This window comes from Rattus norvegicus, chromosome 3, assembly GCF_036323735.1.
Source record: "Rattus norvegicus strain BN/NHsdMcwi chromosome 3, GRCr8, whole genome shotgun sequence".
Lineage (NCBI taxonomy): Eukaryota > Metazoa > Chordata > Mammalia > Rodentia > Muridae > Rattus > Rattus norvegicus.
In genome coordinates this window covers 37,544,449-37,570,865 of record NC_086021.1, presented here as the reverse complement: position 1 = coordinate 37,570,865, position 26,417 = coordinate 37,544,449, and the positions used below count along the sequence as shown (strand labels likewise).

The following is a 26,417-nucleotide window of genomic DNA, read 5'->3' as shown; positions in this document are numbered from 1 at the left end:
AGAGCAGCCTCCTGTGCTAAGCCTTGGTTCCTGCTATTGATAAGTAACCCAGGATGTGGATGCACCCTGCTTGTTCATTCACCGGCTGGAGGATGTCGCTGTCTGCCTGATTTGTCATTCGCGGGCTCTTATGCAGTGTCAGCTGTTATTCCTGTGGCATGAAAGCATTGGCTCAGTGTGCAGTAGTTGTGTGTTTAGCTTTTAGGAGAGAACTAAATTATTCACTTATGTGTGGCTGTGGCGTACGACCTTATATGAGTTTTTCTGTTGCAGCCACTCCAACAGGTGTCATTGTGTCCCTGGTGACCTGTGCCGTGTGTGCCAAGCTCTTCACAGGCCAATCCCTCATCTGTGGGTGTCCGTGCAAGTCTCTTTGGGTCTTCTCTTAATTGGAACACTTGAGTTTTTCCTACTGACTTTCCAGGGTTCTTGGCTTAGCCTGGTTAGGACCCCTCTGTGTGCATGTGTGTAGATGTTTGCTTCAGTGGGCATGGCTTCCCCTCTAATGCAGTCGTTCACAGGGTGAATGCTTTAAAGTTTGAGCAGGTCTCTATTTTTTTCACTTACGAATTTTTTTAGGTATCACGTATAAGAACATCTGCAAAGTATGAGGACTTTTCTAGAGAAGTTTTAGTTTTCTACACATTTTATATCTCATGTAATATTTAAGCATAATGTCCATTTTTAAAGTTAAGTTTTGAATAAGAGGTGAACTTGAGTTGAGGTCCTCCCCCCTTTCCCCTTTGAAAGACCCAACACCTGCAGCAGTTGTTGAAAAGGTGGTCTTTGCTTTTGAGCCTGTGACAGAGTTGAAGGACATGGGTCCCTTTGCTAGTACCATATAGCGCTGTTACTGAAGCTGTAACAAGTTCTGAAGTCAGTAGAGCTATCTCAAATATATATATATATATATATATATATATACATGCATACATGCATACATGCATGCATACATACATGCATACATATGTGCATGCATGCATACATAATACATGCATGCATACATAATACATGCATACATACATATACACACATCTATTTATTATTGGTATTCTTATTTATTTTTATTTATTATTGTGCTTTCAAGCTTGTTAGAGTTGTCTGTCCTATGACGTTTAGAATACTCTTGTCTATATCAACAAAAGCTCCCCTTGGAATTTTGAAGGGCATTGCTGTTCACTGCTCATTGTAGCAATGAATCTCTGTCTCTCACATTGAGCTTGCTATTTCTCAACAGGATTTGGTTCTTTGATTTGTTTCACAACATTTTATATATTTTAAACATACAAGTATGCGCATGTTTTGGTAGATAAGTGTGAATACTTTTTGAAATTACATTTTTATTTATGGTGTGTGAGGGAGCAAACCATATGCATGTGTGGAAGTCAGGCAGTGTCCTCTCCTTCTCCCTGTGGTCCCTGAGGTGAAATGAGGTTGCCGGGTTTGGCAACAAGTGTCTTTACCAATTGAGCCATCTTACCGACCCCAAAGTACTCTGGTCTTGATTTTGAATGATTATAGATTGAGTTGTGCCTCTAATTTTGACGTGTTAACTGGTATTATACAGGAACATCATTACTGTCTGCAGGTCTCTAACTAGCCCTTCCTTTCTCGCTCTTGCTTGCTGCAGAAGCAGGGCAGTGAGCTTGGCAACCTCATTGAGCAGTTGATCACAGGGAAAATATTCACTATCAAGTATTTGACTATGGGGGGCTGGTGAGATGGCTCAGCAGTTAAGATCACTGACTGCTCTTCCAGAGGTCCCGAGTTCAACTCCCAGCAACCACATGGTGGCTCACAACCATCTGTAATGGGATCCAGTGCCCTCTTCTGGTGTTTCGAAGACAGCAGTAGTGTACTTACCTATATAAAAATAAATAAATCTTTTTTTAAAAAAGTATTTGACTATGGATTCAACTCTAGATATCTGCACCAAAGTTGAAGACGTTTCTGTTCACATTTTTTCTGAGAATATCATGACTAATGGATGAATTTTAGATGCCCTTTCTGTGTCAATTGATGTGACCATGTGGGTTTTTTTTTTTAATCCCGTTAATGTGGTAGATTGAATATTGAACAACCTTGCATTCCCTAAAATAAATCTCATTTGGTGGTGATTTATGCTTGTTATTGGCGAATTCTCTTTGCTAATTTTGTTAAGAATTTCTATGCTGGGTTGGGGATTTAGCTCAGTGGTAGAGCACTTGCCTAGCAAGTGCAAGGCCCTGGGTTCGGTCCCCAGCTCTGGGGGAGAGGAAAAAACAATTTCTATGCTATGTTCATGAGGATTATCATTAGCTCGTTTCTTGATTTTACACTATTTTTGTCCGATAATTCTAGATTTATGAAATGAATTGGAAAGTATCCCCCCAAACCAGTTCTACTTTCTAGAAAAGACCGTATAATTGGTGTTAATTATTCATTAAATACAAGATAAAAAACTTTCAGGAAGCCTCCTGAGTCTGGGGATTTAACTTCTTTGAAAGTCTGAAAATTTCAAATTCAATTTTCTTAATAATCAAAGGGCTGTTCACATGTTTTAAGTGAAGTGTGGCAGCTTGTGTTTTTAAAGAATTGCTTTGTTTCATCTAAGTTATCAAATATACATAGATTATTTGTTAACAGTGCCTCATTCTTTTGATGTCTACAAAGGTTGTAGTAACTTGTTTCATATTGATAATTTTTCTCTTCTCTTTTCTTAGCCTTCCTAGAAGTTAATCAGCTTCATTGATAATTTCCCCAAAGCAACTGTTTCATTGATAGTTACATATTGTTTTTTCTTTCAATTTCATTGACTTCTGTTATTTTCTTCTATTTGCTTTGGGTTTATTTTGCTAATTTTCTGGATCCTGAGATGGAAGCTTAATAGACTGATTTGAGGCTTTATCCTTTTTATTTATTGTATTTTTTTAGTTCTTTGAAATTTTCATTTTTTAAAATCCTATTCACTCCCTCCCCCAACCCTCCAAGATTAACCCTTTCTATAGCTTTGAGCTTAGCTACAATGCTTTGGCTCCTGGAGGGTTGTGCTACCAGGCACCTGCCCAGGGTCTCTTTGGATTTTCAAATGACACACACACACTCACACACACACACACACACACACACACACACACACACACACACACACCACACCACTTAATTTATGATATGCTCAAAGTTTGGACACTCCTAAACCTTTCCCTGTTAGCAAGTGCTCTCCTTTGGTATTCCTGAGACTGCTAAACCTACCCCAGGCCCAACTGGGGAAGTGGCCAGTGGCCATCTCTGAATTCTTACGTGGCTGGTTGGCTTTCTTCTGCAGCTCTTATCCTTCTCTCCAAGTCACTGGTGATTCTCTGGCTCCTTCCTCTCCCCAGCTCCTAACTCACCCAAATCTCAAGGTCCCAACTCAGTCTACCTGCCCAGCCACTGGCCATTGGCTCTTTATTGATGGATCAAAAACCAATTGGGAACAAGGACCTTTAGCTTTTGGACATGCAGATTCCTGATTTTGGGGACAGATTAATTCAAGGCACTAGAACCAATCCCCAACAGCTTCCTTCCCTACCTACCCACCTCTTTTTTTTTTTTTTAAGTAAACCCATCAACTCTGATTTGTGCTGCCCACAGCTTGCAGGTGTGTGGCCTTCCACTGGAGTGTGGTCAGCTACCCAGAGGCTGCACCACTCTTACAGAAAACAGACCCTTTCTCTCCCAGTTTCTCTCCAGTCAGTTGCCAGTAGCTCTTTAGCCAGAGGAAGAATGATGTTCCCAGTTTCCTGCTCCACTCGTGGGTTTGGGCTAGCTCAAGCTTGCACAGGTCTTACACATGCTATCACAACTGCTTGAGTTCACATGTGCAGCTGCCCCTACTGTGCCCTTGTAATCCTCCATCTACCTTCTGCAGTAGTCCCTGAACCTTGGGAGGAGGGCATGGTGAGGCACGTGTCCCACTTAGGATGGAGTATTTAAGTCTCGTACTCTGCAGCTGGGCCAGTTGTGGGTCTCTGTGTTAATTGTTGTCTACTGCAAACAGAAGTTTCGTTGATGAGGGCTGAGAGACTCATAGTCTTCTGTCAGATTTTTAAAAAGATTTATTTATGTATTTTATGTATATGAGGGCTCCATCTGCATGAATGCCTGGAGACCAGAAGAGGGCATCGGGTCCCTCTCTTTACATGCTTTGTGAGCCACCATGTGGTTGCTGGGAACTGAACTCAGGACCTCTGGAAGAACGGCCAGTGCACTTAACCACTGAGCCCCCTCCCTAGCCCCTTGTCGGGTTTATTTATTTATTAATTTTTTTAAAGACAGACTCTCCCTCTGTAGCTCAGGCTTGTTTGGAACTTGCAGTGATCCTCCTGTCTCATCCCCCTAAATGGTAGAATTATGGACATGAGCCTCCGTGCACAACTTCTCTTCATTTCTAGGATGTTTTGTGTCCACATCTCCCTTTCTGTATTGGTCTCCTTGCTTCACAGATTTTTATGTTTTATTTATATTTTTTTAGTACATTGAAATTTTTATTTAGATGATGTGTTTGATACATAGATACTTAAAATGTGGTTTCCAAATACGGAGAGGATTTCATTACTGATTTCTAGTTTGATTCAGTTGTGTTTGTGGAGAACATTGATTCCGGTTATTGTAGACCCACGGAGGTGTCATGGTCCTCTAAAGTGTGTGGTCTGTGCCTCGGGCCACAAGGAGCCTTCCATGCTCCACTCTGCTGTCAATGGAGAGGTGCTCCATGAAGGTCATGTAGACTCCCTGTGTCAACAGTGTTCGTGTCCTCTGTGTCCAGGTTCCAACTGTTTTGTCAGTTTTCGAGAGAACTGTGTTCAAAGTTCTAATCATAATTGTGAATTTATCTACTGGTTTCTTTTCAGCTCTGTCAGTTTTGCTTCACAGACGTATTTCCCAGACCATTGAATGTTGCTTAGGATCACCATGTCTTCTGAGTGGATGATCTGATGAGTATGTCACTTTTGACTGTTAGTTTCATTATTTTACATGAATATAGATATTACTTTCAATCAAGAACTCTTTTTCCCCCCACACTTTTAGCCACCCTGTCTATAGTCTTAGAGTTTCTATTGCTGCAATAAAAACACCATGATCCTATGCAACTTGAGGAGGAAAGGGTTTGTTTGCCTGCATTTCCACGTCCCATTCATAATTGAAGAGAGCCAGGGCAGGCACTGGAGGCAGGAGCTGTTGCAGAAGCCATGGAGGAATGCTGCTCACTAGCTTACTCCCTATGGCTTGCTCAGTCTGCACCCAGGACCCGAAGCTCTGGAACCTTACTGCCCCCACTGAGCTGTGCCTTCCTACAGCAATCATCAATGCAGAATATGAACACAGGCTTGTCCATAGGCTGGCTTGGTGGAGGCATTTTCTCAGTTGAACTTCCTTCTTTCTAAATGGTTCTGGTTTTTATCAAGTTAACATAAAACTAGACAGCACAAGCATTGTGTGTTGCTCTGCTGGCCTCACATCCCGCCTCTGAGTTCTGGAATTAAAGACATGTGTCTTCACGACTGGCTTTGAGACACGGTTCTTAAGGAAAGATATGCTTATGTCACTTTTTGAAATGCATTCTTCCAATGTCTAGTCCTTTAATGGGTGTATTTAGGCCATTTATACTTAGTACAGATTTTGATATCACAGGGCTTAACTAAACCATTTTATTTGTTTATTCATTCACTTATTCATTCATTCATTCATTCATTTTGTTTTCCATTTAGTCTCTGTTTTTGTTTCTGTTTTCTTTTGGGTTAATTGGACATTTGTTGGGGTCCTATTGTGGCTTTTTGAAGTATTTTGAGTGGTTGTTCTTTGTATCAGGTATTGTACTATAAGTCTGCCAATGTCGTTTTACAAGTTTTCAGGTGAAGTGCAGAGCATCTCTCTCCTTCACCAGCCTTCATTACTAACACAGAACATCTTGAGTTTCCTGCACCTGCCCTTAATGCCACACAGCATTCCATCATCACCACGTCACATGTGACTGGAAAGATCCAGGAAGAGGAGATCCATCTTTACTTGTTTTTCTTAACTTTGTGTTCTTCTTTCTGAGATTGCCTTGATTTTTCTCTCTTTTCCTGAAAGTAGGATTCTGAGTTGCAAAATGGCGGGCCTTCTTTCTGGGCATAATGAATTCTAATGGAAGGTAGATGAAGACCTTCCATTGTGACAGCTTTGGGATCCCCATGTATTGGGAAATAACCCTTTGCCCATGATCTGTAAATGAACTCAGAGGCTCCAATGAACTCAGAGGCTCCCCACGGTGATCTTTGGTGAGATTGTACTTGGTTTGTTGTGGGGTCTCACAACTGATGTATTTAAAGTGTACTATTTGATGAATCTGAGCGTCAGTCTCTATACAGCCATCATCTCCAAAGGCTTCCTCCCGCCTCTCAGTTGCCTGTCCCTCATCCCCATCCCCATCAGTCTGGGAGGCGCTGGTTCACTTCAGCTCTCAGCTGCCTTCCTCCCCCTCCCCCTTCCCATGCCTCAATTCCCCACTGCCAAGTATGGCGTAGTTAGTTATTTGGTGATGCCCTTTCATTGTGGAGGATGTCAGTAGTTCTGGCCTATCTAAGGGTTGTCCTGCTTTCTATCTCAGCTCACATGAGGTGGCATTTGTTTCCTTTGTTAATGTCCAGCAGTGGAATGATCTTAGCATTTACAGTTAAGGCAGTGACTTATTGGAGTTAATTTTTATGTATACCTTGATGTGTGGGTCAAGGGTCACTTTTTAGCCTATTGTTTTGTTTGTTGTAATCTTTGAAGATTACCCTTTCTTCAGTGAGTTAACACGATCCTATTGTCTAAAGTCAATTGCTTGGCAGACACCAATTGTATTGCCGCACTCTGTGTTCTAAGGCCTTTGGTGACCTTGGCTTTGTTGAAATGGGGTAGTCCTCAACTCTGTTCTCTTCAGAGTTTCTTTGATTGCCCTAGGTCTTTTGTAATAGAAGTTTAAGAATCCTTACATCAGTGTCTAAAAATACTCTGCTGGGACTCTGTGTGTGGATGTATTAAAATGTGGGTCAGTTTGCAGATATTGGATATGTTGACGATCCTGGGTCAATATGTCTATGAGTATGGTTTTAAATATTTTAAAATTTCAACCCCCCCCTTTTCACCTTGTTCAGTGCAGATATTTTGTCAAGTTTACCTCAGTTTTCTCATATTTCCTATTCTTTTATTCTCTTCTCTTCTATTCTTATTCTCATTTATAGGAGTACAGGTGGCTCTTGTCGCTATTAAATTAGTTCTTAAAGCTTTACAAACCACCCCTTAAATGTAGGTAGCAACGATGTCTATGAAGACAAAGTTTTATTTCATCTTATCTCATGCCCTTTACAACTTCTTTTTCCTGCCTTATTGCATTGGCTAGTGCACTACTGAGTAACAGTTATGAATTCAGATTTCCATGCCTTGGTTCCAACCTTAGGGAAGCCTTCAGTGTTTGACCATTTAAATAAGGTGTTGGCTGCAGGTTTATCTGAAGACACTGTGTAGCAGGGAGTGCCCTTCCAGAGAGCTTTAGTGTCACAGGGAAGTTTAATTCTGTCACATGACTTATATGCTCCTGCTGCCGCCACGAGGGGTGGTTTTTCTTTCATGCTTGGTGTGATGACGCACGCTGATGTTTAAATATTAAAACAAGCATAAACTCCAGGGGCGAATTCCACGTGGACGTAAGAGATCGTCCTTTTAGCGCGCTGCCTGACTTCATTTGCTAGAGTTGTGTCAAGAGGTGCTGTGTGGGGCTGTAGTCAGCGGCTGAGCACTTGCATAGCATGCACGAGACTGTGGGAGGAGAGGAGGAGAGGAGGAGAGGAGGAGAGGAGGAGAGGAGGAGAGGAGGGGAGGAGGGGAGAGGAGGAGAGGAGGAGAGGAGGAGAGGAGGAGAGGAGGAGAGAGGAGAGGAGGAGAGGAGGAGAGGAGGAGAGGAGGAGAGGAGGACAGGAGGAGAGGAGGAGAGGAGGAGAGGAGGAGAGGAGGAGAGGAGGAGAGGAGGAGAGGAGGAGAGGAGGAGAGGAGGACAGGAGGGGAGGAGGACAGGAGGAGAGGAGGGGAGGAGGGGAGGAGGGGAGGAGGGGAGGAGGGGAGGGGGGGAGGGGGGGAGGGGGGGAGGGGGGGAGGGGGGGAGGGGGGAGGGGGGGAGGGGAGGAGGGGAGGAGGGGAGGAGGGGAGGAGGGGAGGAGGGGAGGAGGGGAGGAGGGGAGGAGGGGAGGAGGGGAGGAGGGGAGGAGGGGAGGGGAGGGGAGGAGGGGAGGAGGGGAGGAGGGGAGGAGGGGAGGAGAGGAGGAGAGGAGGAGAGGAGAGGAGGAGAGGAGGAGAGGAGGGGAGGAGGGGAGGAGAGGAGGAGAGGAAAGCAGCAATGTTCATGGGAAGTATGGATTACTGAGGCTCTCTGCTCTTGTAATGGCCTTGGCTCCGGGATTGTGAAGGGTGTCACTTTGCAGTTTTCTAAAGTGTTTACTGTAAACTTGGTGTTTCAGTCTTTACACGTTTGTAGAATTTACCCTTGAAAACTCTCTAGGTCAATATGTCTAAAAAGTTTGTCACAGGCTAAGGATGTAGCTATTGGTAGAACTCTTGTCTAGCATGTTCAAGGGCCTGGGTTCAGTCCCTGTAGTCCAAAAATACAAGATGGGTGGATGGGTGGATACATGGATAGATGGATAGATGGGTAGATAGATTAAATAGTTTGTAACCTGTATGTTACCTGTGTACATACTGGTGGCTGCAGGACATTGTAACACCCCCCGCCACATACAGGCACACACACACACACACACACACACACACACACGAACTGGAGTTACAGGTAATTGTGAGCCACCTAATATGAGTTCTGAGAACCAAACCTGGGTTCTTTTCAAGAGCAGCCAGTGCTGTAAATTGCTGAGCTGTCTCCATAGCCCATGTGTTAGCCATTCTTGATGAGGATCTGTAATTTATATCCAACAAGACATTTTCCAACCAGTTAGGTTTTCTGGTGTCCAGGCATAAAGTTCGTCATAATGTTCCTTATTTCGTTTTTAGTTTTGTAAGATCTGTTGGTTACTTTTTTTTTTAATTCTCAATAATGACAATTGATATTGTCTCTTTTTTTTTTCTAAGACTCTCTAGAGTTTTTCCAATTTTGTTTTCTCAAAATTTTATTGGTTTTCTTTTTTCTCTTTTCTCTTTTATTTTCTTCTCATCTTCTTTAGACTTAGCAGCCTGGTTCTAAGGAGGAGCTCTGTCCACTGATTTGGCACCCCCACACACACATACATACAAGCATTAGTGCCAAGAATTTCCTTCTGAACTTGGTGTTGGCTGTGTCCCTCAGACATGACCATGGCATAGAGAATTTTAATTCATTCATAAAGCTGTCTAATACCTTCTTTATTTGTCTCCTGATCAGTGTTCTATTTTAATGTGTGCTGTCTTACTTCCTCTTTGGGGATTCTCTAAAGGCGTGCATTGATGACCACTTGCTGCCCTCCGTGTGCCCAGAGAACGTAGGAATCAGTATTGGATGTCTTCTCTTGTAGACCTGATAATATTTTTAACATTCATGAGCTGTGTATGATGTCTGTGGCATATGATTATGTTTTAAACCCTTAAGGAATATGAAAACCATCTGCAAATCACAGGCTGTACACAGGCTGCAAGCTGCATTTGTCCTGTCCTATGGGCTGTGTGCAAAAACCCAGGCCTTCTGGGTAATCAAGACAGTCAAGGCAGTTAGACCCAGGTAAGGTGTGGCAGGCTGGGGAAGACAGATGTACACTCTGCTGCCATCCAGGGCAGTTCGTCTGTGGTCAGCCATTACAAACACTGTCTGCTCCCCAGCCAGTGCCACTGCGGCTCCTGTCGTGAGACCTAGGTCACACACGCCTCATCTGAGTCACATGAACGCTGTAGCACAGGTCACATGTTAACCAGCTTCTGTTGCTGTAAGAAGCACTGTGACCAACCACATAGAGAGGACTGGTCCCAGTCCATCTTCAGGGAAGCCAAGGTAAGGACTGAGACACGGAGGGGGGGGGATGCTGCTCACTGACTTGCTTCCCCTGACTTGCTCAGCTACCTTTCTTACACAGCCCAGAACCACCTTCCAGAGATGGCACTGCCCATGGGTGGGCAGTAGGAAGGCTGGGCCCTCCTGCATCAATGGACAATTAAGAAAAAGCTCCACAGACACGCATAGAGGCCAGCCTGATGGAGGTGGGTCTTTGGGGGAGGCTTTCTCTTCATCCTGACACCAAGCCTCCTTCCTGCAGATGGAAGGACCGGTACCCTTCCTTGGGGACCTTTGAGAGTAGAGATGACACCTCCGCTTCCCACAGTGCTATTACTCGAAAGGGACTGATCTGTATTCCCACCCTCCTCCCTGGTCATCTCACAGCCTACCCTGTGGTTTGTCTTGCAAACACTCTGGTGCATCTGACTTCATATTCTGTTGTGATCATAATTGAGTTCTCCACAGGCATCAGGAAGGCCTGGCGGGCTGACTGAATTATCCACGTCTTCTCCGCCAGCTGATTTTCTGTCTGCTTCTGCAGTTATCAGGAGATGGGTACTGGAATCTTAGACCATAATCATGGGTTATTGGTCTGTCTACTTCTTACTTCCTGCTTTCTGCATTTTGTGGTTCTGTCGTTAAGTGCATAAATATTAGAACTCTATAACCATTCTTCTAGGTTGACCCCTTATCACTTTAAGTGACCTTGCCAATATTTTTTGCTCTGAAGACACTTTGGGGTATAGTAGGATACAGCCGTAGTTTTCTTGTGAGTAGTATGGCGTGAAACATCCTTTTCCATGCTGTTCCTTTGAACCCGTCTGTGTCTTTAATTTAGACTGGGGTTTGTATAAATAGTCTACTATCCACTCTGACCGTTCCTTAGACCGCTTACCTTTAAAGCAGTTACTGAGGTGTTTGGGTGCAACTCTACCTATGGCTCTGTTATCTGTTCCCCAGTCCCCCTCTGCTGCCCGTTTCTGTGCTGGTTTGAATGAGAAGTGTCTCCAATAGGTTCAGACACTTGAACACTTAATTCCCAGCCGTGGTGACATCTGGGGAGGGTTAGGGCACACAGCCTCCCTGGAGGAAGTGCATCGCTGAGGCAGACCATGAGACTATATAGCCTCACGCAGTCATCAGTTCTGTGCCCCTGCCTGGTGCTTTTGTCTGAAGATGTGGGCTCTGTTGTCAAGCCTCCCGCCACGACAGTCTCTTACCCTGCAACTGTAAAGCCAAAATGAACTCGTTCAAAGCTCACTTGTGGTCATGGTGAGAAGAAACCAAGACAGCTTACTTCCCCCTTTTCCCCAGTGTTTTCCTCTTCTCGTTTTTCCTTTTAGTGCTGGGAATAAAGCCCAGAATTCAGCTTATTCCTGGCAAATTTTGTACCATTGAGCATTCCCAGTGCTCCCCGTATCTTTTAAATTACTTTTAGCCCATCTTATTTTCCTTATCTTACTAGATGGATTTTTAGAAAGATTTATTTTTATTTTATATGTATGAGTGCTTGCCTACATGGATGTATGTCCCTGGTACCCATGGAGGCCAGGATTGAGCATCTGATGCCCATAAACCGGAGTCAGAGATGAGTGCGAGCCACAGTGTAGGTGCTGGAACTGAACTTCTCCTCTGTAAGAGAATGGTGGAGCCAGCTCTCCGGCCAGCACTTGTCCACCATTTCTCAGTAGTTACTCTTGTGTTACCCCTTTGGCATAGTGGTCTGTCTCTCACAGACAGCTTGGTGCTTCCTTCCGTCCTGGCTTTTGTGCCGTGACTGCTGAACATTTTCCCTCCGTGCATGCCATAAACCACACAAAGCATGCTTATCAGCTCTTACTTAAATTTTTATGATCTTATAAAAAGTGAATTCCTTAGCCAGCCTTATACTGCCATGGCTTGTACTCACCGCTCTGTGTTCCCGGTATTCATGTGACGTGGCTTCCCTTGAACCTGAAGAGCATGCCGTGGAGGGGACTTCCTGTGCCTGGATAATTTATTGTTTCCTCTCAATTAGTCTTTGTTCCCCTTTGGCATAGAATTTTTACCAGCGTTTTCTTTCGCCATGTTGGAATGTGGCCCCGTTACCTACCTTTCAGCTTGCCTTGTTCCTTATGGAAGTCGGCGGTCATTCTTACGTCAACTCCTCTGTTTTCTGAGGCCTGTTTGTTTGTTTTTACCCCACCCCACCCCTGACACACTGGATATAAGCATTTTGACGAATTTCCTAACGGTTGTTCTGCCTGTCGGTTAATTATCTGGCATCTTCGAGTTTATAGTCGTGGCTGAGTTTGCAATGTCTGACTGTCGGGCATGCAGCTCTTTCTCAGTGTTCTTTTCCTAGGAGCTCTGGCAGCCTGCGGATGTGACCACTGCATGTTGTCTCACGGCTTCAGTAGCTGGGGCAACATAGAAGGAAAAGGACAAAATTAGAATTTTAAAGGAGACTATTGCTAATTAAGAATCGAGTCTTTGTAAAAAAGCACAGTGACCCAGAAAATCTGATAGTAAAAAGAAACTAAACAAAATATAGACCAAGAGGAAACCTGGAAATGCAGAAGATTTTAAACGGTGTGAGAATGACGTGGATAGTTTCCAGGTGCAGCAGTGTGCCAAGAATGGAAAACCTTAGTGTGTTTGAGAATCTCTCCTGCTATTCTTGTTGTTGGATTTTTTTTTTTTTTTTGGTTCTTTTTTTCGGAGCTGGGGACCGAACCCAGGGCCTTGTGCTTCCTAGGCAAGCGCTCTACCACTGAGCTAAGTCCCCAGCCCGTTGTTGGATTTTTAAAATGTGTTTAAAGGCTTTCTCCACATGTATAAATGTGCACCACATACATGAAGTGCTTCCAGAGGCCAGAAGAGGGCGTCGGAGCCCCTGGAACTGGAGTTACAGATGGTTGTGTATTGCTATGTAGGAGCTGGGAATTGAACTCAGGTCCCGTGCAAGAACAGTCAGCACTTTCCTAACTACTGAACCATGTCTTCCGGCCTCCCTTTCCTTCTGTCCCTCTGGGTTTTTGTTTTTGTTTTTTTTTTGGGGGGGGGGGTGTGTTTTGTTGTGTTTTGTTTTGTTTTTTGTTTTTGCGGCAAGTTCTCATGTAGCTGAGGCAACCAAGTTGGCCTTGAGCTTCTGGTCCTCCTGCTTCTCCATCTCAAGTACGGGATTACAGACGTGCATCGCCACACCCAGCCTCCACAGCCATTTATGAAGAACTCTGGTACCACCCCTGATTCCAAGAAAGAAACCAGCAATGCTGTTAGAGAATTATTTCTGCAAAAGAACAAGTCCTAGTTGTTTCCAGATAACATCCCTGTGCTGACAATTCTTGGTCGTCAACTTGACTACATCTGGAATTAGGTAAAATTCCGAGCAGTTGGGTACACCTGTGAGATTTTTTCCTGATCATATCGTTTGAAGTGGGAAGGAAGACACACCTTTAATCTGAGCCACACCTTCTGCTGGGAGCCCATATAAAGGCCGTGGGAGAAGGAAGCTTTTGCTCTTTGCCAGCCTATCCATTCCATCACTGTCAGTAGAGCCTGCTTCTTTGGGATTCTGGTGTCTACTGAAGACCAGCTGAGACACCCAGCCTATGGACTGAGCGCTACTGGACTCCTGGACTTACCACTGGTGGACAGCCACTGTTGGACTAGCTGATCCACAGTCTGTAAGCCATTCTAGTAAATCCCAACCCATGTATTTTTCATATGTATTTATATACACACATAAACATTCTATTAGTTTTGCCCTCCACAGATACCTTCACCCCGGCTAATACAATTCCACCTCACCTGCCTCTGCCTCCGAGTGCTGGGAATAAAGTGAGGGCCACTACTGCCCCCCTCCCCACCCGAGAGGAGGTTTGATGTTGGTAATGACATCACTCCTGAATACCGGGTTCCTGCTGTGTATTCAACTCGCCATTAATTGTAGTGTGCATAGTTTGCTGAGGAGAGAACTGGGTGTTTTCTTGTTTTGTTTTTCAGTTGATGTTCTTGTATACACATGAACTCCACCGTCTCTCCCTTCTGTTCCCCACTCCCACCTTGCTTCCCTGAGTCATCATTTAGGACGGCACGTCTGCAATGTCTATGAAACTTTGAGACCTGGGAAGGACAGGCCAGGAGGCAGGCTTAGAGGGGCCGACCTGCTGACAGCAGTTGGCAGCCACTCTGCTCTGTTCTTCCTTGATAAGGACTATCTTCCCAGTGCCCCACAGATCTGCCCTCGCCTCCTCCATCCCTCCTGAGCCACCAACTGGCAAGTGTCCCCCTTGTGCAGCCCCCAGTCAGCCACACCTTGCCCTATCCCATCCAGAACGGGCTCTGGCTGTATGATTTTAGCTTCAAGAGCAAACGGTATTGCTCACCTTTCTAGAATGACTCCAGCACCCAGCACTGGGTAGATGTTTAGGTTGGAGTACTTAGGAGTTCCCTAGCCTGTGAATGTCTTCACTCTGCCCCTTGGACTCAACGTAGCTGCCCCACAGTGTGCTGTCATGGGCGTCTCTGTGGCCTCGCGCTTGCCCACCAATGCTCTCCCTGCATTTCCATCCAGGCCCCTGAAGGTGGAGGAGCTGTCATCCACATCACTCCGTCCTAGCACCAGCGCAGCCTGGGCACATGCTGGCTCCACCAGACCCTCCAGGAGTGCTCACTGAATTAGTTGGCTCTTTTCCGTTCTGCCTTTCAGTGTGGGATATTGGATGCCAGCATCTAGCTAAGTTATGTGTGTGTTAAACATGAATTGAAATGCAATTACAGCTGGCGATGTGGCTTGAGAGGCAAGTAATCGAGTAAATAAGAGGAGTGACTCAGTCGGCCGCCAGTTCATCTCCTTGGCGTTCTTCCTTGCTGTCATTGGGGGTGACTCATGAGTTCAGCTTCTCTTAACTCCCCTCACTTACCTCTTGCTGCCTTCTCATGTTGGGTCTCTTCAGGGCCTCTTTATTCAAACCCATAAGAAGCTCAGGGCCACTCCTGATGGTCCCAGCAGAGAGCTGGGCAGAGAGGAGCACACACAGGGGAGTAGGGGCAGAGCTGTGCCAGCACACACACCAGACTCCTTTCCAAGTCTGTGGAGGGGTATGCAAACTGACCCTAGCGTCACTAGATATAGGCCTCTGTCAGGGGTGTGGCCTCCCGTTCATCTTAGGCACTTGGTTTTGACAGCTTTTTTGGTTGTATTGAGAACTGTGTCCAATGGCTAGACCTCCCTAGAGTAGCTTGGTTTGACTTGATTGATGACAGAGCTGCCTTCTCGTCCGGTAGTGGGCACCTCGATGTCTAAGGGTTTTCAGGATCAGTGAGCGGCACGTGTGGCTGTTGATCGTAGACGCTACAGACCAACCTTAAGTTCCTTCTCAGCAGCCACCCTCCTGGGCTCAAAGTGGGCTTCCACAAAGCTCTGGAAGGGACTGGCGCATACTTAATTAGCAGTGATGTATTCAGGGCCACCTTGTGCAGGCCCCAGGTGGGGTTCTGGGTATCAATTAGTGAGTGAGTTGGGATAGTTCCTGCCTGGGTGGAACATGCATTCCCAGGAAGAGGGATACATGAGTGGAGAACTGGCAAAGGGCCTGGCCTCTCCCCCTCTTCAGTCCCAGGCCATTCCCCCAGGTGTGTCTTCTCCTGCCTGGAGTCTCACTGGTAAGTCCCTCTGCCAGTCTCTTCTGTTTTTAAAGAATATAAATTCATTATTACTTTTAAAAACTTTTTTGTATTTATTTGCTGTATACTGAGTGTTTTTCTGCATGGATTTATGTGTACCATGTGTGTGCCTGGTGCCCTTGTAGATCAAAAGAGAGTACTGGAGGGGCTGGAGGGATGGCTCAGTGGTTAAGAGTACTGCCTGCTCTTCCAGACGTCCTGAGTTCAGATCCCAGCAACCACATGGTGGCTCACAACCATCTGTCATGGGATCTGATGCCCTCTTCTAGTGTGTCTGAAGACAGTGACAGTGTACTCACATATATACAAATAAATAAATCTTAATATGTTGTGGGTGTTTTGCCTACGTGTATGTTTTGTGCTCCGTGTGTGCCTGGTGCCTACAGCGGTCAGAAGAGGGCACTGGAGTCGCTGGGGCTACAGTTACAGATGGTTATGAACCACCATGGGGTGCTGGAATCAAACCCAAGCCCTCTGGAAGGGCAGCTCCTAGTCTCTTCCTCCTTTACCCTCGCCTGGACTTACAATCTTCCTGCTGTCCCCTGGGCAAGCAGACATGACCAGGGCCTTCCCTGTGCTGCTGTCCCTTCCCCGGTTGTTCCCTAGGCTGTCCCTCTCCACCATCTCTAGCCTCTCTCATAGGTCTCTGCCTGAGCTCATCCCCGCCTCCCTGACAGATCCCAGGGTTCTGTGTCCATTGGTTTGTGGCTCATGCCCCGTCTCATTTCTGTGTCTGCTGTACCATCCCAGGTCTCCACCTCATCCTCTGTGCTCCGTCCTGGATCACTCATACCCCACCCGACATTTGCCACTCTGCTCTGCTGGCTCTCCCTTTGCATTGTGGGCCATGGCTCCTACCACACCTGTCTCCTTCCTCAGGCTAGCCACACAGACCCAAAGCCATCAGACAGACAGACATCCTGCCTTCTTCCTAGTGGTTGGCTTGTGTTTCCGCCTGCCTGAGAGACTAGCCCAGCAAGGACGGTGAATGATAGATGGCTGTGGTCTAATCTCAGCTCTCTTAGTGTGAGCCTCCAAAACAGAGTCCAGGATCTGCGTGGGCTCCTCACTAGCTCTGTCCCTACCCAACGCTGGCCTGACCATCCTCTCCTTCTTACCCACTCCCGTATCTTACACAGGACGATCTTCAGTCAACAAGTTATGTTCCTCTCTTCTGGGTCCATGGTCTGAGTTCTGGTTTGGTTTGGTTTTTGAGATAGGTTCTCTCTACTCCTGACCTCTTGACTGTTCTGGGGCTCCGTATGTGGACCAGGCTGGCCTCAACTCAGAGCTAGACCTGCTTCTGCTGAGACGAAAGGCATGTGCCACCATGTCCAGCCCTAATGTCTGATTTTTTAAAAATAAAAATTACATTACAGACATTCCAAATATATAAGAAGGCATCAGGAATAATGTAGCAAATGCCCTAAGGACCATCGGCCTCAAAGGTTCTCTAGGCTCAAGCAGGTGTTTAATAAAGAGCATAAAGCCCTGGGGTGGGGTGGGGGCACTATATCCCCTTCCCTCAAGAACCGCACTGCCCCAAGTTGGTGTTTGCGTACCCCGTGTTTCTCATGACTCCAACTTGCCTGGGTTCTAGTATAGGCATGGATAACATGCTGGGCTATTCTCCAGCTCGCTTTCCCTCCCCCAGTCTGTCCCCGAGGGTTGCCATTGCTCACGTGTGTGGCCCTAGTGCATGGCCGTATGAGGCTGCATGGCCTTCCGTTTTGTGAACGAACTGGAACTTACGCCTGTTACTTCTGTGGGATGTGGGTTCTGTCCAGTAGTTTCCCACTGCTGTGAAGAGCATTGAAATCACAGCCTCAGGGCTTCATGGGAAGAGTTTCTTCTGGAAACAATTTTGGGGTGGTTATGTTGGGTCCTTTGCAACCGCCTAGGTGCAAAGATGCGTTCTCAGAAGTAATGTGATGGGTCGGGCTCCACTCTGACAGAAAGGGGCACTCAGCTGACTGCAGTGGATGTAGAGTTTTGTCAGACGTTTCCTGTGAACAGAAGTCACTGTCATTTGAATTCACATTTTCTTCAGAGGTGAGCTGTTTCCTCCTTTGGCTTCTCCAGCTTTCATCTTTCTGTTCAAGATTTATTTATGTGCACTGATGTTTTGCCCGAGTTCATGCCTGTTCAAGGATGACCGCTCCCCTGGAACTGGAGTCAGAGTTGTGAGCTGCCATGTGGGTGCTGGGAACTAAACCTGGGTCCTCTGGAGAACCAGTGAGTGCTCTTGACTCCCGAGCCATCTCTCTCGCTCCAGCCTTGTTTCTTGACCGTACTGGGTTGAAGAGTTCTCTGTATCCTTGCTTTGGCTGTTAACCCACGTGGGTTATGTACTGCTGGATACAGATATTGTCATGGTTGGGTTTCTACTGCTGTGCTGGAATTCCATGACAACAGCAAGCCGGGAGGAAAGGGGATACTTGGCTTCCACTTCCATCACTGAAGGAAGTCAGGGCAGGGACTCAGATGGGGTGAGAACCTGGAGCAGGAGCTGATGCACAGGCCAGGAGGAGGCCGCCTGCTGTCTTGTTCTCATGGCTGACTCAGCCTCATTTCTTATAGAACCCAGGTCACCAGCCAGGGATGGCCCAACCCATAATGAGCTGCCCCACTCCCTAATTAAGAAAATGCCCTACAGGCTTGTCCATAGCCCGATCCTATGGAGGTATTTTTCTCAACTGAAAGTCCCTCCTTTCCACTAACTCTAGCGTGTGTCAGGTTGATTTAAAACTAGTCAGCATAGGTGTCCTTTATAGTTTGAGGTTTTTGATTTTACAGCTGGATAGATAGTCCTGTCAGTGGTTGTAAGGACTAATAATTTTTTAAAGAGGGGCTGGAGAGATGGCTCAGTGGTTAAGAGCACTGACTGCTCTTCCAGAGGTCCTGAGTTCAAATCCCAGAAACCACAGTTCAATTCCCAGCAACCACACGGTGGCTCACAACCATCTGTAATGGAATCTGATACCCTTTCCTGGTGTGTCTGAAGAGAGCTATCGTGTAATCATATACAAAAAATAAGTAAATTTTTTCAAAAAGTAATAATAATAAATTTTAAAATCTGGCTGTGGTAGTTATGCCCATTTAAGCCTACTATTAGGGAAGCAGTGACAGGTGTACCCTTAAGGCTCATTCTCCATGCAAGCTAGCCTACTTCACCCAGGCTAGCCTTACTTCACCCAGGCTAGCCTTACTTCACCCAGGCTAGCCTTACTTCACCCAGGCTAGCCTTACTTCACCCAGGCTAGCCTTACTTCACCCAGGCTTGCCTACTTCACCCAGGCTTGCCTACTTCACCCAGGCTAGCCTTACTTCACCCAGGCTAGCCTTACTTCACCCAGGCTAGCCTTACTTCACCCAGGCTAGCCTTACTTCACCTAGGCTAGCCTTACTTCACCCAGGCTAGCCTTACTTCACCTAGGCTAGCCTTACTTCACCCAGGCTAGCCTTACTTCACCCAGGCTAGCCTTACTTCACCCAGGCTAGCCTTACTTCACCCAGGCTAGCCTTACTTCACCCAGGCTAGCCTTACTTCACCCAGGCTAGCCTTACTTCACCCAGGCTAGCCTTACTTCACCCAGGCTAGCCTACTTCACCCAGGCTAGCCTACTTCACCCAGGCTAGCCTACTTGGATTGTTCCAGGACAATGAGAGACCCTATTTCAAAAATAAACCTGGGGGAGCACCTAAGGGATGACACCTGAGGGTCTTATCTGGTCTGTCACATGCTCACCCGTGAGCAATGAATCAGAACCCTTGTACACATGTTTGCTTCTTTAGTACCTCCTTCTATGAAAGCAGAGGTGACCTCCTATGTCTGCTGAAGGTTTTCCAGTTCCGACTGGCGCAGCTGTTTCGTCCTGTGGTGGCCTCCGCAGGATCGTTATGCTTCTTCCATCTGTGGGGTCCCCAGATGCCCCAGAACCAAGAGGAATGGCTCTCCTTTGCGTGCTCACCAGCGGTGAGGAGCTCTCTAGGCCACCAGACTGTCTCCACAGCTCTGTGGAGGCTCGGGGCCCAGCTCTGCCCTGGCCGTCTGGCTGTGGTAAAAGCTAGGCGCTTCTGGGCCAGGCCCTTCTCTCTGGCAGTGTCTCCTGAGTCCTAGTTGCTGACTTGTGTGTATGTGCGTCTCCCTGCCAGGCAGGCTTCCTCGGGGCCATGGGCAGTGCTGCACTCCAGGCTTTCTGCTTCTTTCCATCCTGCCCAGCCCCCGAGGCTACTGTAGCTGATATTTAAGCACTGAGTGAGGACAGCTGTGTGACCTCTGCCACGCCAGGCGCCAATCTTGTCATTGTCCATGTTCTATTTGTTAAGTTCTGCTGTTTGGCAGATCTGAGTGCATATTACTTAGTCTTTGGGCTCGTGTCCACTGATAAAATAGGACCCTTGACTTGAGGGCCAGAGACAGTGAGTGTGTGTCCTGTGCCAGGCCTACTGGTAAGTGCTTTATTGACATAGTCCATGTGCTATGGTTTATCCTTTCAGGGTTTACTGTTCAGTCCACTTTAGAATATACACAGAGCTGCCAGCAGTTACCAATATCTAATTGTAGATCCTTGTCCTAGCTCCCCTGGGTTCCCTGCCTCCCTTCCCTCTGACAACAACCACCTCCTTCCTTTCTATCCCTAAGACTTGTCTCCTCTGGGGTAGCAGAATCGCAGAGTGTATTTTGTGGCTGTCTTGTTTTACTTATCATGGTGCTTCTGTGGCCTGTTAGATTGGGACTTCCATTGCTTTTTCGTGGTCCGTAATATTCCACTGTGGATAACCTCGCAATGTCCTGTTGTCAGTGGACATCTATGTTCTTTCCACCGTTCAGTGACTGACTTAGTGAACATGTTTTGTGTGCACGTGTTCAGGTCTGTTGAGTGCATACTCAGAGGAGGAACTACTAAGTTCTGTGGTGATACCACGAGGAACCACCCTACCATTTCCACAGCGACCGTGCCAGGTTACAGTGCCAGCAGGGTTCCACTTTGCCCATGCCTGTGCAACGGTTGCTATTGTCTGTCTGTCACAGATCTGATGGGGAATCTCAGAGTAGATAAGTGATTTTCTGTGTTTGATCCAGTCCTTTCAAATAATCCTATGGGGCCTACTCATTAATGTTTCCATGTTTTGATGAGGTGGAATGAGTCAGTATGACTTTGGGAAATGTCTGTGAGCAGCAGAGCCAGGACTTGAACTCAGATACAACTCATTCTAAAAGTCCCGGTTCTGCCTGCTGGATTCACAGAGGCTGTGTGATGGGGGCATCCTCCAGCCTCAGCCCAGACAACAAGAGCATTCCATCTCGGAGCTATGTCAGGGCTGGTAGGAGCCAAGGCAGAGAAGACATGTCTGGGAAAAGAACAAAGGCAGCCAGGGCATGAAGGATGGGAAAGCTGAGGTGTCCTGTGTCTTGTGGGAGAGAAACTTGCCCTGAGGCTGGCAGAAACTCCCGTCTCTAGGACAGAGCCACACATTCATTTCTGAGAGGTGTTAGACATTTCAGCAGAAGGTCTGTGGCTGACCTAAGTTCTCCACGAAGAAACCAAAGTTCTGAATGACACAAGCGCAGCCGGAAGTCCATGATGCAAGCCAGGGGTGCAGCCTGCCCTTGATTTCACCCGGGCTGTACTCCCTGCCTTCTGGCGAGCTCAGCCTTGTCTGAAGAGGATATGAGGCTTCTGCAGGCAGACCTGAGCCAAGCTGCCATGTCTGAAGCCTTTGAACTTCACAGCATCAGCCAGAAGTTGCCCCGGGAATGTCTGCAGAATTTCCTGCCCCCCCTCACCTCCCACTGCCCTGTCTGCCAAACTCACCTTTGAGTTGTGGGTGGGCTTTCCTGAAATCGAAGTGTGGACTGGGTTCCCTGGGGAGTGCTCCCCCTCAGGCGAGCCCTCTGCATCCTAGATGTTTAGCTGGGCACCGGTTCATTCACAGGATTTTCTCAATTTCTCACCTCATCAAGTAAAGCTTACAATTGTTGTTTTTCCATAAAAGCAGTAAGTGTTCATTGATCAAAAAAAAAAAAAAAAAAAAGCAAAGCAAAGGAATGGTTTAAAATGCTCTCTCTGTTGTTAGATATTTATGTACATGAATGTGTGTGTTTGCATGTTTCTGTGTGTGAGTGTGTGTGTATGAGTGTATGTACATGTGTGCTTAATCTGGGGCTTGCAGTTTTAGCCTGTGCCTAGCCAGCTTGCTGGGGGATTGATTCCCCTACCTCATCTCCCATGAGCTGGAGCAACAGACTGGGTTCCACATCCATTGGCTTTTATCCATGTGGGTTCTGATGATCCAAACTCCAGTCCTCATGCTTGCCCTGCTGAGGCTTCTGACTGAGCCATTCCAGGCTGCTACCTAGTCTTGTGTATCTCTATAGATCCCCAGTCTCAGCTCTGTGTGTGTGTGTGTGTGTGTGTGTGTGTGTGTGTGTGTGTGTGTGTGTGTGTATCAGCTCTCTCCATATACCAGTGGGTCTCAAGGATCATATGCATGTGGTCAGGTTTGACAGCAAGCGCCTCTACCTGAAGAGGCCTCTCATTGGGTTCTGGTCTTCCCTCTTGTCCCACAGCAGTGATGGCTGTGCCAGTCCTTAGGGACTTGCATTGATTGTACCAGCCTCTGCTTGAAGTGTTAATATCACTCTGACAGAGCGGAGCCCCTCTGAGATCAATAACTAGCCAAGGCCAGGGGTTGCTCACCCTTTTTGTGGCTCTGTACCGTTGCTGGGTGATGTGCGTAGCCTGCCTTCAGACTAGAGCGTTTGCTTTTTTCTATTGTCATATGAAAGCTCTCCACACGTATTCTCTCGTGCGTTTTGATAAGCAATTTTCCCTCTATGTAACATATCCTGGGCATAGCCCCATAGGCATATGTCATCCCGTGAACGCACTGTATTTGTGCAGCCAACACTCTCTGTGCCTTGGTTTCCTCATCTATAACTCAGACAGTAATTTTATCCCCTCATAGCTTTGCTGTGTGCACTGCAGTGGTCCATGAATTACTTATACTGACAATTCAAGGAGAATAAATATTGTGTGGTAAGAAGAAACTGAGGGAAAAGGGAATCCAGGCCTCAGATGGACCAATGTGCTTTCTCACCCTGAGATGTAGTTCAGAGTCTTCCTGGTTTCAGTGAATTTGCTCCTCCCATTGCCTCTGGCCTGGTAATCTATGGCACTCACCTCTCTGGGACACCCTGGGTCGCACCTGCATGTAGAGATCTTTTAAATCAGTCAGCGTCCCCCTTGATCCAGGTCTTATAAAATAAGGAAATGGTTTGGCATGAACACGTGTGTCACCCTGTCTCAGTCTGTCTTCAGCTGCTACAATATTCTGCTATAGCATCCACAGACTGGATGTTTCTAAACAATGGAAGTTATTTGGCTCTGGGGTCTTGAGGCTAGGAAGCCCGAGGTGGAAGAGCCATGTCCCACAAAGGCTTTCTTGTGGTGGATTAGTGTAGCAGATGTCGGAGATGGTGGAAGTGCAGAGGAAATGTATGAGGTGAACGCCTCCTGCCACAGCCACCTACCCACAGTAACATCTTGACTCCCTCTCCAAGGGCAGAGCCCATTTGACCTAGGCCCCCTTAGGCCCCACCTCTCACAGCACAATGGAAACCACACTCCGTCTGGACATTGAAGGGGACACTGGGCCACAGTATAGTTTCCCACATGGCTTTGGTCCTTCACATCTAGGTGTATGTGATAGCTGCAGGTAGCTGGGACACAGCTCAAAGGGCTGCTTGAAGCTCTCTGATGATGGCTTATTTTCTGTGACTGAACCCATGAGCCCAGCCAAAGAAGGAAATGGAAGTTGGGCCTATGAGTTCCATATAACCCTGCCATCCCTGTCACCCCCTCTCAGGGTTTCCCTGGGTTCTACAGCTCCAACGGTGGGCACCCACAGGTGGGTGCTGGCAATGGAGAAGGCTGGAATCAGCAGCATGTGCCTTCAGACGTAATCACCAGTTGGGAAATGTGTTGATACCATCTGGTATCATGAGATCATGTGCCACCAGAAGGGCCAGTGACTCTCCTACCACAGCTGTGGTCATTTCTCCAGCTCTCTGACTTTAAATTAGAATGTGCCTTTATTTTATTTAACAAACCAACACATGCATGCACAGTTCGGTGGAGGCCTCTAAATCCCAGTGCTCGTGAGGCAGAGGCAGGTGGGTCTCTGAAGTTAAGGCCACCATGGCCTACATAGTTTCAGGCCAGCCAGGGCTAAAGAGAGACCCTGTCTCAAAGAGAAAAAGCTTCTGGCTCACACTAGTACTCAGGAAGCTGAGGCAGGAGGATCATCAAGAGTTTAAAGTCAGGATGGGAGGAGGAACTCTGAGGAAGGGGCGGGGGACCGGAGTGGGGGACAGCATTTGAGATAGATAGGAAGGAAGGAAGGAAGGAAGGAAGGAAGGAAGGAAGGAAGGAAGGAAGAAAGGGAAGAAGGAAGGATGGAAAGCAGGCAGGCAGACAGACAGACAGACAGACAGAAAGTAAGTAAGTTAGTTAGTTGAAAGTCAACCTGGGCCACAAAGTGAGGCTCTGTCTCAAAACAAAACAAAAACCTAAAACTTCAAAGTGAAGCAAATTGTGAAAGTTTAACAAAGGCTTATGAGGAAAAATGTCTTCCCAGTGTCGGTTGCTCTGCCAGGCGGAGCTGGTTTGGTTTGATTTGGTTTGGTTTGGTTTTCTCTCTGCTGCTGTACCTCAGTAGTTTGAGGATACGGTTTCTTTCTTGAGTCACTTGCTTTAGATGTTTCCTGTTCTTGTACCCGCTTGTAAGGCAGTGTCACAGATCTCTGATAAGTCTCTACTCGGCAGTCACATCTTGTGGCAGGGCAGACACTGGGTTCAACTGAAAGAACTGGCCCTTGGGGCACCTGCTGACTCCCAGCCTGGGCTCTCGGGACAAGTCAGCCTCCTTCAGAGCTAGCAGCAGCCTTGCTGGCGTCAATGCCCAGGGCAGTGGCCTCGATATTAGGCAGCATGTGCCCTGTAGAGCGGTGAGCTGGGGAGTGGAGGGTGGGCGAGCCTCCTGCTTTGCTTGCTGGGTTTAATCCTGGGAGCAATATTGCTTGGGGAGCAGCATGAGAAATGACTTCTTACAGCTTTGGATGAATGGTTGCCTTGTCCACCCATTCCTTTAGTGAGCACCCATTGAGCCTGTTTGTGTCAGGCACAGTGATTGGCACAGACTGGCACCTTCTGGTCCTGTTAGATGGTAGGGGAAGATTCATGACTGAAAGGGCAGATTGATTCCCGGAGATGGTGCAGGAGTCTTGGAACCAGAGATCATAATTAACCACTGTGGGACAGGTTAGGCCTTGTGCGTGATGGTGTGACACCATGTTAAAAGCCTGACTTCACACCAGCCTGAGCATACTCACATTTGGTCTAGAAGCAGTCATCGTCATAGGTGCTCACCAGCGAGTGCCTTGCGTCTGTAGCATCCCCGTGACCCCTGGGGAAGGTAGCATGCCCACTTTACATAGAACATGAGCTCGCCGGCTGCCGGGCTTCAAGTTCAGATCTGCCTCTGAGTTCCATGTTGCTTGCTCCCTGGCTGGGGTCCTGATCCTCTTCCCTGTGCTCGTCTGATGTGGGGGAAACATTCAGGTCAACCTGTGGGAGTGGGTTGAGAAGTGCCAGCCTTGTGCAGGGTGACGGCAGCTAAGGACACTGCCTCACCGCTGCTTCTCTGGGGCCTTTCTCACGTGGCGTTCAGGTCCCTCTTGCCATAATCTTTCTTTTCTGTTTCCTCAGATTTGCTAACTGACAGTTATTTAGTCTGAGAAATAAGCATTTTCCTCTTGTTGGCTGGTCTTTGGCTTTTCTGAGGCAGCTTCCAGGGTGGCAGCTGCAGTGGGCCTGGGGATGCATAAGAGCTCCTGTGACAGTGTTAGAGGCTTTTGACCATTTACAGTGGCTTCGTGGGAACAGAGCCACTTTTGGCTGTCCACCATGATGGCTAGGAGCTCAGCAGCTCAAGGGCCACTTCCCCATGTGTGCTTAGACGCACGGCCTTCGCTCAATCTGAAGACGAGCTGCTCGGAGCATGCTCTATGTCGGTGCCCACATGAGAAGCTGTTTCCGGTTCTCCTGGCCTCTCTGCTGTGATGTTGGGCAGTTGGGTGAGGTAGGAAGGGAGTTGTAGGACCCTCTCTCTAGTCCCCTTGTCAACTCTGTACCTGGCTCTCAACGCTGGATGTCATGCTATTACTACCTGCCCAGTGAGGTAAATAAAGGCTCACTTTACTCGGGATCGTGTCCTGGAGGAGAATGGAGAAGCTTCCTAGTGAGACCAGAAATGGAGTCAACCGAGTCTAGTTTATTTTCCTATCACGATATAGTTTCTGACCTTGAATTCCACTTTGGGAGCTCGATTCAAGAAGACGTGGTGTGGAGCCAGTTTCCTGGCCTACCGCCCCACCCCCAACAGAACCCTCTGACTGAAGCTCCCTCTGGCTCGCTGCTGAGGGCAGGAGGTCACCTCATCTCCTCCAAGGGTGTACCTCTCACAGGTGCATTCCAAGCCCAGGGGTCCCTTCTTCTGTGCCCTATGTCTGCCCCCATGTAAACAGCAACAAACAGTCTAATGTGCTGACCGTCCAGTCCCTTCTCAGTCCATTACAACAAAAGCCATTCTTTGCTCATTAGAACCATTTCTGTCAGGGTGTCTTTAATCAATGGCTTCCCCGGGGACAGTATTTTTAGAAGTTGTA

At 47.3% G+C, this 26,417-nt stretch overlaps 1 protein-coding gene across 2 annotated transcripts in view; it reads left to right on the top strand.

Annotated features, from left to right (window-relative positions):
* Mvb12b (multivesicular body subunit 12B) overlaps positions 1–26,417 on the top strand; it is a 158,641-nt gene that overhangs the window by 19,411 nt on the left and 112,813 nt on the right. The window lies entirely within an intron of this gene.